Below are 12,393 nucleotides of genomic sequence, written 5' to 3'. Positions count from 1 at the left end.
CAGGACTATCCCTATAAAATTGGGACATCTGGTCACCCTAGTTACCTCCATGTGAGGACCCCTGTGCCCATGTGATACCTTGTGCTGCCCACATACACCGTTCCTATGTGACATCACCCGCATGTGATGCATCTGTCAGTATGGAGGGGTGGCACTGGCTGGGCAGATTAACCATGGGCACAGCACCTCCCTGCTCTGGGCACTGAGCATGTCTCTGGCCAAGATCTTGCCTATGAAACCCCTGCCAGTGCAACCAAATCCTGGTGAGCGGGAGACGGGGCAGGGAGGAATCACACACTGCTGTCCCCTAGGGTCCCTGTCTCTGGACCAAGCCGTCACCCCCCATACCCCTGGGTCCAGAGCAATCCAGTCCTGCTCATATGCTAGACACCTTCCATCCACTCCAACAAGAAGCCAATCCCCTCTTGCCATGAAACACTCCCCAGGCTCAGAGACTCCTTTGAGCAGCCCCTCCCCCCACCCCCACCCCTGCCTGGCAGCCGGGAAGAGGGGCTCTGTGGAGCAGGCAGAGTGCTTTGCCTGGGGGCTGCCTGCTGCACGCTCGGCCCTGTGCACATGCAACCGGGCTGGCTTGGTGGCTGCCTGCGCCAGGACCCGGCTTCAACCTTGTCAATAATGCAGGCCGCTCACAGCCAGGTTAATGGGCCTCCAGGCCGTATGCAGCTGCCAGTGCCACCACTCCCCAGCAGGAAAGATTTCAGATTTTGCCTCGGCCTCCTCCTCTTCCCCCCAGGCCTGGGCCCAGCTCTCCTGAGCTGCTGGCCAAGACACCCCTGGCCCAGGTCTCCTCTGAGCCTGCAGTCCCTGTGCCGCTGGTGGTTCATGCAGCTCCTTGCACACAACAGGGACAGCAGGCTCAATGGCCCAACTTGCACCCCACCTGAGTGGATTCCAAGGCAGCCCCCCAAGCTGTCACACACAAGGGGTTGTCCCACTCTTGAAAGCCAGCACCTCCAGTAGCCCCGGCTTCTGCTGTGGGCACTGACAGTGTAAATCCTCACAGGGGAGCATGTCAACTCCTCACCCCACCCACTTGAGGAGGCTTCGAGGTCTCTTCCTAGACCTGCCCAGCCCTCCCCTGGCTGGCCTCAGTGTCCAGGGCACAGCTCTCCTGTGGGGAAGGTGGTTATGAACCAGCAGGAAGGGCTGACCTCTCTGAAGGGGGGGCCTGGGAAAGCTGCCCACAGCTGGCTGGGCTAAAGGATTTATTGATGGTTCTGCTGGCTCATGCATCACCTGCCTAGCATGTGGGGGCAGAAATGACCAGGCAGGTAATTACCCCTAGAGAGGGAGGGGGGCAGTGAGGTGACACATTGGTACTATTCTATGTGAGGCACAGAAGTAGAATGCCATGCTAGTGGGACGGGGAGTGTCTGCTCAGGGGCAGCCCAGGGCTGAGCTAGCAGGGGCTGTGGGTTGGGACTGAGGGGCATTGGCAGAGCTTTGTGTGTAGGGGGCCTGTCCCTCCAGGTCTGCTGACGCCCCTCAGTCCTGACCCACTCTAGTGCTGGGCTCCACCTCCTTCACACTCCATGTACCTCAGACCCCTGACCTGACCCTCTGCCCTCAGCTACAGTGTATAGCCTGTATGCTCAAAAGGTCTGTTACACCTCCTCCCCCCCCCCCCCGCCTTGTCTCCTCTCCCTCCTTGAATACCTGTAAAATGGCTCTCCCCCTCCCCCATCCTTCTGGAATGCTTGTGGGATGAATGGGCTGCTTGGGCAGCTGGAAGATCAGAAGAGCTCCCAGGTAGACAAGGTGTCTGGCACTCTGATTAGACAGCGATCACACACCCAATGCATGGACACTGCCTGAGGTGGAGTGTGACCAAGTCATCTCTAGTTGCAGGCCACGAGGAGCAGGTCCTTAAAAGGGGAAGGGGCCATGTGCTCAGGAGTGCACTCACAAGATTGTACCTCCTGTGAAGACCCTTCACCCGGACTGCCTGGCCAAATGGTTCACTGTGTTGCATTCCGTCGTGCCTCGGGAAGACTTACCTTCATCGCTGCGCTGTGGGACACTTATCTTGAAGGATTCTGACATCTCCAATGCCATGCCTGTCCTGAGAGCGTGTGTATGTGAGTGTGAGTGTGACCCTCCTCCCCTTTCTTTAGAGGTTAGCTATCAGTATAATAAACGTGCTGCTTTCTGCCAAACTTTGGTGGGTCATTAGTCCTCCCTAAGCTTACTAGCTGGCCCAATTTCAGATAACACTGCTCAGAGAGCTGACCTGGAACAGCTGCCATTGCCATTCAGCCACCCGAGCAAAGCCCTTCCTGGAGCGTTTGCGTGTGCGTGCATCATGCCCAGCCATACGCAGGACATGTGGGAGCCCTGCTATAAGGCCTGCCCTGCTTCGCAGTGGGGGGTCCTCCGCATCACCACCCACTGCTGCTGAGCCCCTTTGCTTCTCTAGCACCTGGCCACCAAGAATCTGATGCTCATTCTGCCATTAATGCTGTCTCCCACTGCCCCTGTGGAAGAGCCATTCTCTCCATTGTAAACTGATGTGCAGGGTGAGTGGAGGTCTTATCACCTGCAGATTGTGGGGGTTACAGACAAATTAAACACACCTTAGATTGGCAGTTTGGATGGCCAGACAGAGGTGATGTGCCCAAGGCCACAGATCAGGTCAGGGGTAGCGTTAGGAAGGAGAACCCAGGAATCCTGACCCACAGGCCCTAGTTCCAACCACTTGACCCTAATCCTCTGAGCTGGGAACAGAACCCAACAGGCCTGAGTCTCAGACCACTAATCCCCTCTCCTTCCAGGTGCTGTGACTAAAACCCAGTGTCCTGACTCTCTGTCCCCCATGCTCTAGCCTACTCTCCAGAGCTGGGAACAGAATCCCTGCTGTAATTCATTAGACCACACTCCTGCCACATAATGTGAACAGAACCCAGCAGTCCTGCCTCTCAGCCCCCAGTCTAACCACTAGACCCCACCCCTGACCTGGAACAGAACCCAAGAGTCCTGATTCCCTTGCCCCGGCTCTGATGCACTAGCCCACACTCCTGCCAGTGGATGGGAATAGAATCCAGGAGTCCTGATTCCCAGCCACACCCCTCCACCCCCTTCTGCCTTCATTGGGGGCAGTTATTGAGCAGATCTGTGGCTTTAGTGACAGAACTACTGCAAGTGTTTGCAGAAGGGCTCGTTACCTGCTGGGGTGGCTTGGGGAAGATGGGAATGCCAGAGCCATAAAGCTGTGGCTGCTCTGGTGCTCCTTTCCAGCAAGCAGGATGTCAATGCATCCAGCAGCATTTCCTCCCCAGCCTCGCTGATGCCCAGGGAGTTTGGGTTTAAATAGAAGGTCTGCCTGGCCCAAGAGCCTGCTCCTCATTGCCAGAGTCAGCCAGGGCTGCCATGGTACTGAAGAGGGCTGGCTCATTTGCATTAGACATTGTACTGAGCTGTCACAGGGTAAGTCAGGTGGGTGAGATGTGAGGATCAGGCAGTACAATGTGTGAATGTGTGTGAGCTTAGGAACCCTCTGCAGGGACCTTTACCAGACCACAGACTCCGTTTTGAATGTGCAGCCTCCGCCTTTGCTTTCTCCATTGGCTGGTTGCCCCCACAACAGACTGAAATGCCCAAGACTGGTGGCAAAGGGCCAGGAAAAGAGGGTTGTTGATGTTAAGTGCTCTCTAATTGCAATGGAATAAGGAGAACTGGTTTAGCAGAGGAGAAGTTGTCTCGGCAACGAAGTCACCTGGCCGAGGTCTGTGATCACCTGAGAAGGACATAACCTGTTTGGGCTGGGGGGCAGGGATGAAAGTTATAAAAGGCCAGGAGCTGCTCAGGAGGAGGGAGATGCAACCCAGCATGTAGGAGCCTGAGGAGGCAAGGGTCCTGCCCACCTGAACACAGGTAACCCCCCAGGCTTCCCAAGGGCTGGGTGAGCTGATGGGGGGCATGGCAGGTTGTTGTGTTCTTTGGGATCTGTCCTCTCCTGTGCTTTATCTGTTATGTAAATGAGTGATGGTGTTAGCTCCTGATCAGAATAGCCCTCTGGGTTGTATGGTTACATTGACCACAGCCCCTCTGAGAGACTAACCCAGAAGGCTCATGTCTGCGGAAGGCTGTGTTTATAGGATGGGGGTGTCTGAGCCAAGGGGCCAGATAGCTGGACAAGCAGGGTCCAGGTCTTGGGGTGTGTGTGTGTGTGTGTGCAAGATACAGGGCCTGTGCCCTGAGTGTGAGCCTAGGGACCCCAAGACTGTGGGAAATTCCTGGACTCTTTTCATGTTTAAAACACCTGGGGCCCAGCAGCTGGGTTCCCTCACAGCATCTGGGGAGCGCTTGACAGGGGGCGCTTGTTGGGGACTTGTGACTGAGGGGATGGCTGCTGAGCCCCTCTATGCTGTGCCCAAACTGTTACATACAGGGCTGTGCAGTGGGCAGGAGCCATGGCTACAGTCCTGCAGTGATGGGCCCCCGGGTGCAGTGCAAACAGGGCTGAACCTTTTAGAAGCCTATGATGCTACAGCTCCACTCTCCCAGGCTAAGGTGGGGGCCTTTGTCTCCCTCCAGTGATTGTTAACAGTGAGTAGTGTACAGGGCCGCTGCTGCCAGAGCTGTACTGGGCTCCCCCTTTACTTCAGGTAGCAGAAGGTTGGGTGCCCAGTTCTATCCCCCGAGGAGCACTGGACCACGCAGTGCAGCTCCGGTCTGGCTAGTGCATTAGTGGTGCTTGGGGAGAGGCGGGCTGACAGTGAATGCTGTTCTATGGCAGGAATCACAGTGAAGAAGGGCCAACCCACGCAGCTTCAATCGGGTGCAGGCTTTTAATTGTGGAGCCCCTTGCCCAATGAGCCCCACTGTCCATGTCCAGGTGGATGGGGGGAGGGGGAACTTGCCTGAGCCCTGAGGAGAGCAGGAGGGAGGGGTGCATGATGTCAGATGGCAATTGTCCCTTTCAACAAGAATGGCCCCTGTGTCTCCTGCCCTGCAGTCACGTGGCTGTTCAGTAATAATGTTACAGCGCTTTCCGGCTGAGAATCCCAGCGTGCCGCCCCAGCATCGTCTCGCCCCAGGAGCCAGGCAGGGAACAGGGGAGCAGAGAAGGGCAGTGACTTGCCCATGATCCCAGGCAGAGTTGAGGCATGACCCCTGCTAGACAGTGCTCTCTGCCCTTCAGACTGAACATTCCCATTGGCTCTATCATCGCTCTATCATCACCCTAGCCTGCCTGACATTCTTTGGGGTCTGATCCCCCCTGCAAATCCCCTCCCATCCCTCTGTGACACTCTTGTTATCGCTCATCTCAGGGCAAACATCACACCCCTCCTTATGAGAGCTAAAGCCCCATTCCCAGTCCTCAGATGGTTAACTGTGGGGGTGGGAGGCAAGCTGAGTTTTACAGAGCATTAGCCTGCTTGGCTGGATGGAAGCTCAGGGTCCAGAAGCTGTGGGGAGGTTACAGCAGGGTTCTGGGAGCCCTTGACTCATGTCACTGTGGGCAAATCATGTCATTGCCCTGTGCCTCAGTTTCCCCCTCTGTAAAATGGGCTTGATGACCAGACACTGTAGCAGGGACATGAGGCTTAGCTGAGGTTTGTGCTGTGCCATGGAAACCTCAGCTGGCAGGTGAGGGGCAGCAGGTTGCTGCTGGTTGTGTTGTTACTGCCCAGTGGAGTTAATAGAGGAAGGTTGTGGGGATCCCCATGTCATGGTGGCTTGGAGGCGCCGGGCCAGAGGGGCCGCCTGAAGCTGCTAGAGCATCGGGCTCAAAACGAAGAGGTTGCCGGTCTGCAAAGGGGCACAGGCGACATCTTTCCTTCCTTTCGTTCTTTCCTTTCAAAAGCAGCTGGAAGACGGATGAAAACCGGGCCCTGTCCCTAGCAAAGCGGGGGCAGTTGGCTGTGCTGCAGCTGCTCCAGTTGCACAGCCCAGGCTGTCACAGGCTCACTAGCAAATCTGAAAGCAATTAAAGCCATCCTCAGTGCTAGCTCCAGGCTGGCTCCAGGCTGCAGGGAAGCTGCCACAACAGATCACGCAGTGTGTGCTGCTGTCCCGAGGAGCCAGCCGCAGCCGGTGCACTCCCTGCCTTCCACCTGCCTGGGGGGGGGATGGCCAGAACCCCTCATGCTGGTGGATCAGCGCTTTTCAAAATGCTCTATCACACCAATGTGGCTATCGCCGCAGGAGAAGGGGCTGGCCTGGCATGGAGCCTCGGGAGGTCAGGCCAGGGATCATGGGCCCCAGGAACCCGCTAGAGCCCACGAGGAGCTACAACTTCCACTCACAGACCAGATGAATTCTTGTTGTGCCACGCCCCCATGCCCCCACCATTCATTGCTCCGCCGTGCCCACTATGTGCATTCTGTGCTGTCATTGCCAATGTGAGCCCCTCAGAGCCGTGTCCCCATGTGTATTTGGGCAGTGCTGGGAACAACGGGGTCTCGATCCTGGCTGGGCCTCTGGCTGCTCCCAGGGTATCAGTTGTTACTAATCATGGATGGGCTGCCCGCTCCCAGCCACTTGCATGCATCACTCAGATGAGCACCCACCCCAACCCCTGCCCAGAGTGCCAGCTCCTTCTGGGGCACAAGGGAGTCGGATCCTGGGGTTCATGGCAGGGATGGGAGCTGTGTGGTTCAGAACAAAGGCCCCCCATTCTCTGCTCCCCCCATGAAAGGAGAGCCCCTGAGAAGGGCCTGGGGTGGGGGGAAGAGGCCTGAGTCATGAGCTCCTCCATTCCTGAATGGCCATGCAGTCCCTCCTGCACTGCGGGGCCCTGCAGAGAATGACTTTCCCCCGCACTCCCCCCTGAATTCGCCACCAGTGCGCCCCATGGAGACTCACTGGGGCAAGGACCCAAGGACCCAATGAGCTGCACTGGTGCTGCTGAGGGCCTGGCAGGTTGCTCCCTTCCCCCAGTCAAACGCTTTATAATGCCTCCCGAGAGGCATACCCCTGTATACCCCTTTCTCCGACACTCCTCAGAGATGGGCAGGTACCCCTGTATATCCCCCTCTCTGACGCATCCCTCCAGAGAGGAGCAGGTACCCTTGTATACCTCCCCCCAAGAGATGGGCAGGTACCTCTGTATAGCCCCCCTCTCTGACACCCCCCTCAGAGAGAGGCAGGTACCCCTGTACACCTCCCCCCACAACCCTCTCCAGAGAGGGGCAGGTACCCCTGTATACTCCCCTTGCCAACACCCTGCAGAGAGGGGCAGACACCCCAGGAAAGGGCTGGTAGCCCTATTACCCCCTCTTCAGTACCTTGTGCCCCGAGCTGGGCAGGTACTGCCCTTCGACCAATGGGTTGCCATTTCCCAGCGCATGACACTACCAAAGATGATAATAGTATTTAAATGAACAGTGTGCTGCCCTCTGCTGGTTCGCATTGGAATGGCTGCAGTGTGTGTCAGAGGCCTGGCCCTGCTAACAGTGCCTGGAGAGCCTCCTTTCACTCCAGGGACCTGCGCTTTTGGAGCAGGAGGTCTTGCGTTGGGTCCTACCCCACCAGTAATTCCCAGAGAAGAGCTTTTAGAAACACTCCCAATATGTCACCTGCCCTAGTGTAGTAATGCCCAGCTGCTACCATCACACTATGGCCCCACCCTGCCCGCTTGCGCTATGTTTTCAAAAAGACCCGCTCTGCCAAAAGTGGCCAAGCCGAGCAGGGATGCTGCTATGGCTCGCATCACTTTGATTGCTGCGTTTCCTTTTTCAGGTGTATTTAGCTCTGCTGCCTTCCGAGGGACCAGCAGCTACAGAGCCTCAAGGGCCCATGGGAGCCAGAGCCTCTGAAGTGCGCTGCTGCCACAGCTGGAAAAGAATCATCCTTCCAACCTCCTTACTGTATTCACACATCCCATGTGAGCTCTCCAAAGGCAGCGGCAGCTCTGAGGCGACGCCGCTCTGAAGACTGTGGGGTTGGCTACACCATGGTCCTTGCGCACAGAAACCACCAAACAAGAAAGGAACATCAAGGCTCCCTAGAGCCCTGTCTCTCTCTGTCTGCCCAGGCAGCATCTGAACCAAACGCAAAATGGCATCGGGCTAGGAATAGAAAGGTGAGTTGCTCAGAAGACAAAAGCTTAACAGTGAGATCACTAAATACACTACGATAACATTAGGATACATGCTAATGACTGCACAGCATGGGCAGTGTTGCCTCGTTGATAGAGCACAGATCTGGGAGCCAGGAGACCTAGATTCTGTTCATGGCTCAGCCAGGTAACCTTGGGCAAGTCACGTCACCACCACCTCAGTTTCCGCATGTGTACAACAGGCATCATGATACTGGCGTCCTTTGTAAAGGGCTTGGAGGTTTATGACCGAATGGTGCCATATGAGCTCTAGGTGTTAATGCTGACAGTATGTCAAATCAGCCTGTTGTAGTCTTGACCAATCACAACCTCCAAAGAGAGGCCTTGTGGGAGTGATGGAGTGTGCATCAGTAACACTCTGATTGGCTGGAGGCATGTTTAGTTTCCAGGGCTTTAACTGGTCAATTACTGCAGGTGTGGAAAGGATCAGTGGGCAGATACAGAGAGGTTGTGGCTGTGGAGGGCAGGGAGCCAGTCCCCAACCCAGGTCCTGTTTCGACAGGCTTACTGCACAGTGAGGACAGACCAAGTCCTGGAGCTGGCTCCTGCTCCCTTTTGAATGGCTTAAGGTAGGAGGGGACCCCCTCAACTCAACCCCTTGCTGCTTGCAAATCTATTACTGCATCCCAGACCCCAAACAGGCAGTTCCTGACAGGGGCAGGGAAAGGGTCCCATAGATCTCAGCCCACCCCTTTGCTGCTGCCCAAGTCACCTGCCCCACAGAAGATTCAGTGCCAAGGGGGAGGCGAGACACATGATACCAGCATTCAGAACGTTAGCCTCACTGTCTCTACTAAAGGCTTGATTCTGCAAAGTGCTGAGCATGTGGACCATGGTCCCGCATGGGGTTAACTGTATCATAGTAATCCTTAGCTCTTCTACAGCACTGCTTAGCCGTGGATCTCTGAGCGCTCCCCAGGGGGGCCAGCATCTTTATTCCTACTTCACAAATGGGGAAACTGAGGTACAGGGCTGTGAAGTGAGGTGCTCAAGGTCACCCTGCAAGCCAATGGCAGGAATAGAACCTGAGTCTCAGTCTAGTGCTCTGAGTAGGCCCGTTGGAGTCAGCCTGGCCGTGTTTTGTGTGGAAAAGGGCACTGCCCCATGTGGTGCTAAGGAGGCATTCACTGTTTTCGTGATCCCTCAGAGCAGGCGTGTGAGCAGTGCTGTCCCAGTGGCTGTCCAGACCTGACTGAGAGCATCCGTGGATGATGGCTTCTCTCCCTTCCCCAATTGGTCTCTGGTTGCAGTCACTAAGCGCTCTGAATTGAACTAGGTGCTAGTAGCTTGGCTGGCTGACAGGTGAGCCAATCACTAATTCAGCAGCACACTGTGCAGGAAGGGAGGCTGCCATGCTGGATATTCGGCTGAATGCGAGTGGTTTGGAGGTTGTTGCTCTGATCCCCTGGGCCATCTGTGGTATGTTCAGCTGTGTCTCTCTCATGTCTTAGTGGGCTGAGGATAAGTGCAAGTGTGGAGCCATTAACAGATGCACCGGTGGTGGAGCCAGTGGATTGTTCTCTGTTCTAGCTGATCGTCTGGCTTAGGTTTTTCTCGGATGCTGATCGCCGTGGTTCTGATGACCAGATTTTCAAACACCAGCTTGGTCACCTGCGCTGCATCATTGGACACATTCCAAAGTATGTCCTGCACGGAGAACTAGTGGCTGCTCCAAGGACACTGGGCCGACCTTGGCTCAGGTTTGAGGATGTTTGCCAGAGGGACTTGAAAACATAGAATATCACCACTGCAAGCTGGAAAGACGCACCTAGCAGGAGGCCCCGTTGGTTCACAGTGCTGTGCCAGGGAGGCAAAGAGGCTGAAGAGAGGTGCTTGAGAGAGAGGAAAGGGAAGAGAGTGAAAAGTGCAGCCAGCCTCACGCTCTAGTAGTGCGTCAGTTTCATCCTCTGGCCCTGCACCTTACACCTGCGTTATCGGCGGCAAGGATGGTTGCTCAAGAATTGGACTTGTCTACCTGCCCATGATGCTGCAGCATGACCTGCAGGAACTGGCCTGCTCTGGTGCTTACACTACGAGACAGAGGTGCCTTTCCATTCCATTCCTTCAGCACCCAACACACGGAGTCTCCCTTGGTCTCCAGGCCTGCTACTAAATGCTGAATACTTCTGAACAGCTGGCCACTGCATTGACATGGCCAGATGTTTAGAACTCATTTGAAAACCTGGCCTCTGCATGGCTGGTTCATAGCAGGGCTGGCATCACTTTAGGACAAGATCTTTATTATTCATATGAATGGCTAAGCCTTTTTTTACAAATCCTGCTAATCTCTCTGCCTTGATACCTTGTGGCAGTGAGTTCCACAGGTAAATTATCTCAGCTCAAACAGGACTTCTTTGGATGGGCTTTAGTTTTTTTTTGTCAGTTAATTTCAGTGCCCCCCCCCTTGTTTTTTTATTCTGAGTGGGTACGCAGGCACACCTGCCCTACACTTTCCATTAGGTTATGCATCTCTGTCTCATCTCCTCTTATTTAGCTTCCCTTTAGACTAGATTGTTCTTATCTTTTTCATTTCCTCCCTGTGGAGGCTGCCACAGTTACGGGTCTAGCTGCATGCTGTCTCCTTGCTGGGCTCCCTGAGTTCACCCTCTCAGAACTTCCCCTATCCTGGGCTAGAATTTTACATCCGTCCCCCTCTTAGATGGAGCCCAAGGCTACAACTATGTTTACCCAGCAGGTCTGACTGGGTTCAGACACCGGCTGTCCCTCCTTTGGGAAGCTGGGACCAGCAGTGCCCAGGGATCTGCCAGGCTCCTTAACACCCAAGATTGTTCATTTTATCAGCAGGGATGCAGCATTTAGAGAAAAAGGGATTTGAAAACAGTCTGCACAGCTCTCTATCTAACCTGATGGCAGGCCTGACTTCTCCAGAGTCCCTGCTGGGTACCCTGAATGACATCCCCATCTCGAGTGCTCCTTTCTAAATCTGCCCCAATTCTTCAGATCTCTGGGTTGTGTGAGCCATCCCCTGCCCTGGCATTGTCTCTTAACAACCTTCAAGAGACTTCTCTTGATCCATTCTTTCTGCATCCAGCTCATTCTTTCTTTCTGCCCTTCACTGCATGGACCCCAGTATATTTAGACAGCAAACCACCCAATAACCAGGCAGGGCTGCCCGGTGGGGAGGGAGGGGGAGGCAAGTGGGGCACTTTGTCCCAGGCCGCAGGCTCCACAGGGGCCCCTGCGAGAATGACTGAGGCTCCCTCCCCGGCCCTGGTCCGACCCCTCCTCCGCCCCTCTCCCGGAGCCTCAATGCATCCAAGAGCGTCCCTGGACAGCGCTGCAGAGTGGCTCCGGCAGGGCCTGAGCTCCTCCCCGCTCTGAGCCACGTGGTAAGGAGGCGGGGCTGCGAGCTCCAGGCCAAGTGGAGGGAGCTCAGGCCCCGCTGGAGCTCGCAGCCCTGCTCCCTTACCATGCAGCTCAGAGCAGGGAGGAGCTCAGGCCCTGCCGGAGCCACACTGCACCGCTGTTCAGGGATGCTCCTGGATGCGGCGCACTGAGGCTCCAGGTGAGGGAGGGAGCTGGGGGTATGGGGCCGGGGCTGGGAGGATTGGATAAGGGGCAGGGAGTCCCGGAGACAGTCAGGGGACAGGGAGGGGGCAGAGGTTGGGGACGGGCGGTCAGGGGACAGGGAATGGGGGTTGGATCATGGGTGTTCCGGGGGTCTGTCAGGACTCAGCGGGGGGGTGGTTAGGGGTTGGGGCTGTCAGGGGACAGGGAGCAGGGTGGGGTCCCGGAGTGGTGGTTGGGGGGGGGTCTCTGGGGGATGGTGAGGGGACAAGGAGCAGGATGGGTCGGGGATTCTGAGGGGGGTGGGCAGTCGGGGGGCAGGAAGTGAGTGGGGGTCAGATAGGGGGTAGGGGCAGGCTGTTTGGGAGGCACAACCTTTCCTACCCTAAAGCTCATTCAGCAGTTTGAGGCTTGCAGAAGAGACAAGCTGATAGCTTTTCCATTAGGGCTACCATCCCTTTCACTTCTCAAATGCCAAATTATAGTCTATATTTAATTTCAGTGCCATAGGGCGATTCATGTCAGGGAAGAGTAGCTTCATTTAAAATTAGTCACCGAGGGAGAGATCACACGAGAAGAGCAATATCTTACACCACCTACCTCTTTCCCAACCCTATCAAGGGAGACCCCCCTCCTCTACATTCCCTGAGGCTTCAGAGGGGTTAATTCAGTGGTTCTCCAACTTTTGTACTGGTGACCCTTTCAAATAGCAAACCTCTGAGTGCAAACCCCGCCCCCATAAATTAAAAAACACTTTTTTATATATTTAACACTATTATAAA

General features: G+C 55.6%; 1 long non-coding RNA gene across 1 annotated transcript; it reads left to right on the top strand.

Annotated features, from left to right (window-relative positions):
* The first annotated feature begins 3,792 nt into the window (after positions 1–3,792).
* Positions 3,793–11,206, top strand: LOC115659221. The gene is made up of 3 exons (XR_004002485.1): positions 3,793–3,891; positions 7,705–8,047; positions 9,535–11,206. It is a non-coding gene; the product is annotated as an uncharacterized LOC115659221 (long non-coding RNA).
* Positions 11,207–12,393: the final 1,187 nt, after the last annotated feature.

The sequence above is a fragment of the Gopherus evgoodei genome, chromosome 10, assembly GCF_007399415.2.
Source record: "Gopherus evgoodei ecotype Sinaloan lineage chromosome 10, rGopEvg1_v1.p, whole genome shotgun sequence".
Taxonomy (NCBI): domain Eukaryota; kingdom Metazoa; phylum Chordata; order Testudines; family Testudinidae; genus Gopherus; species Gopherus evgoodei.
Note: the sequence above shows the minus strand (reverse complement) of the source record. Positions and strands in the feature narration are given on the sequence as shown.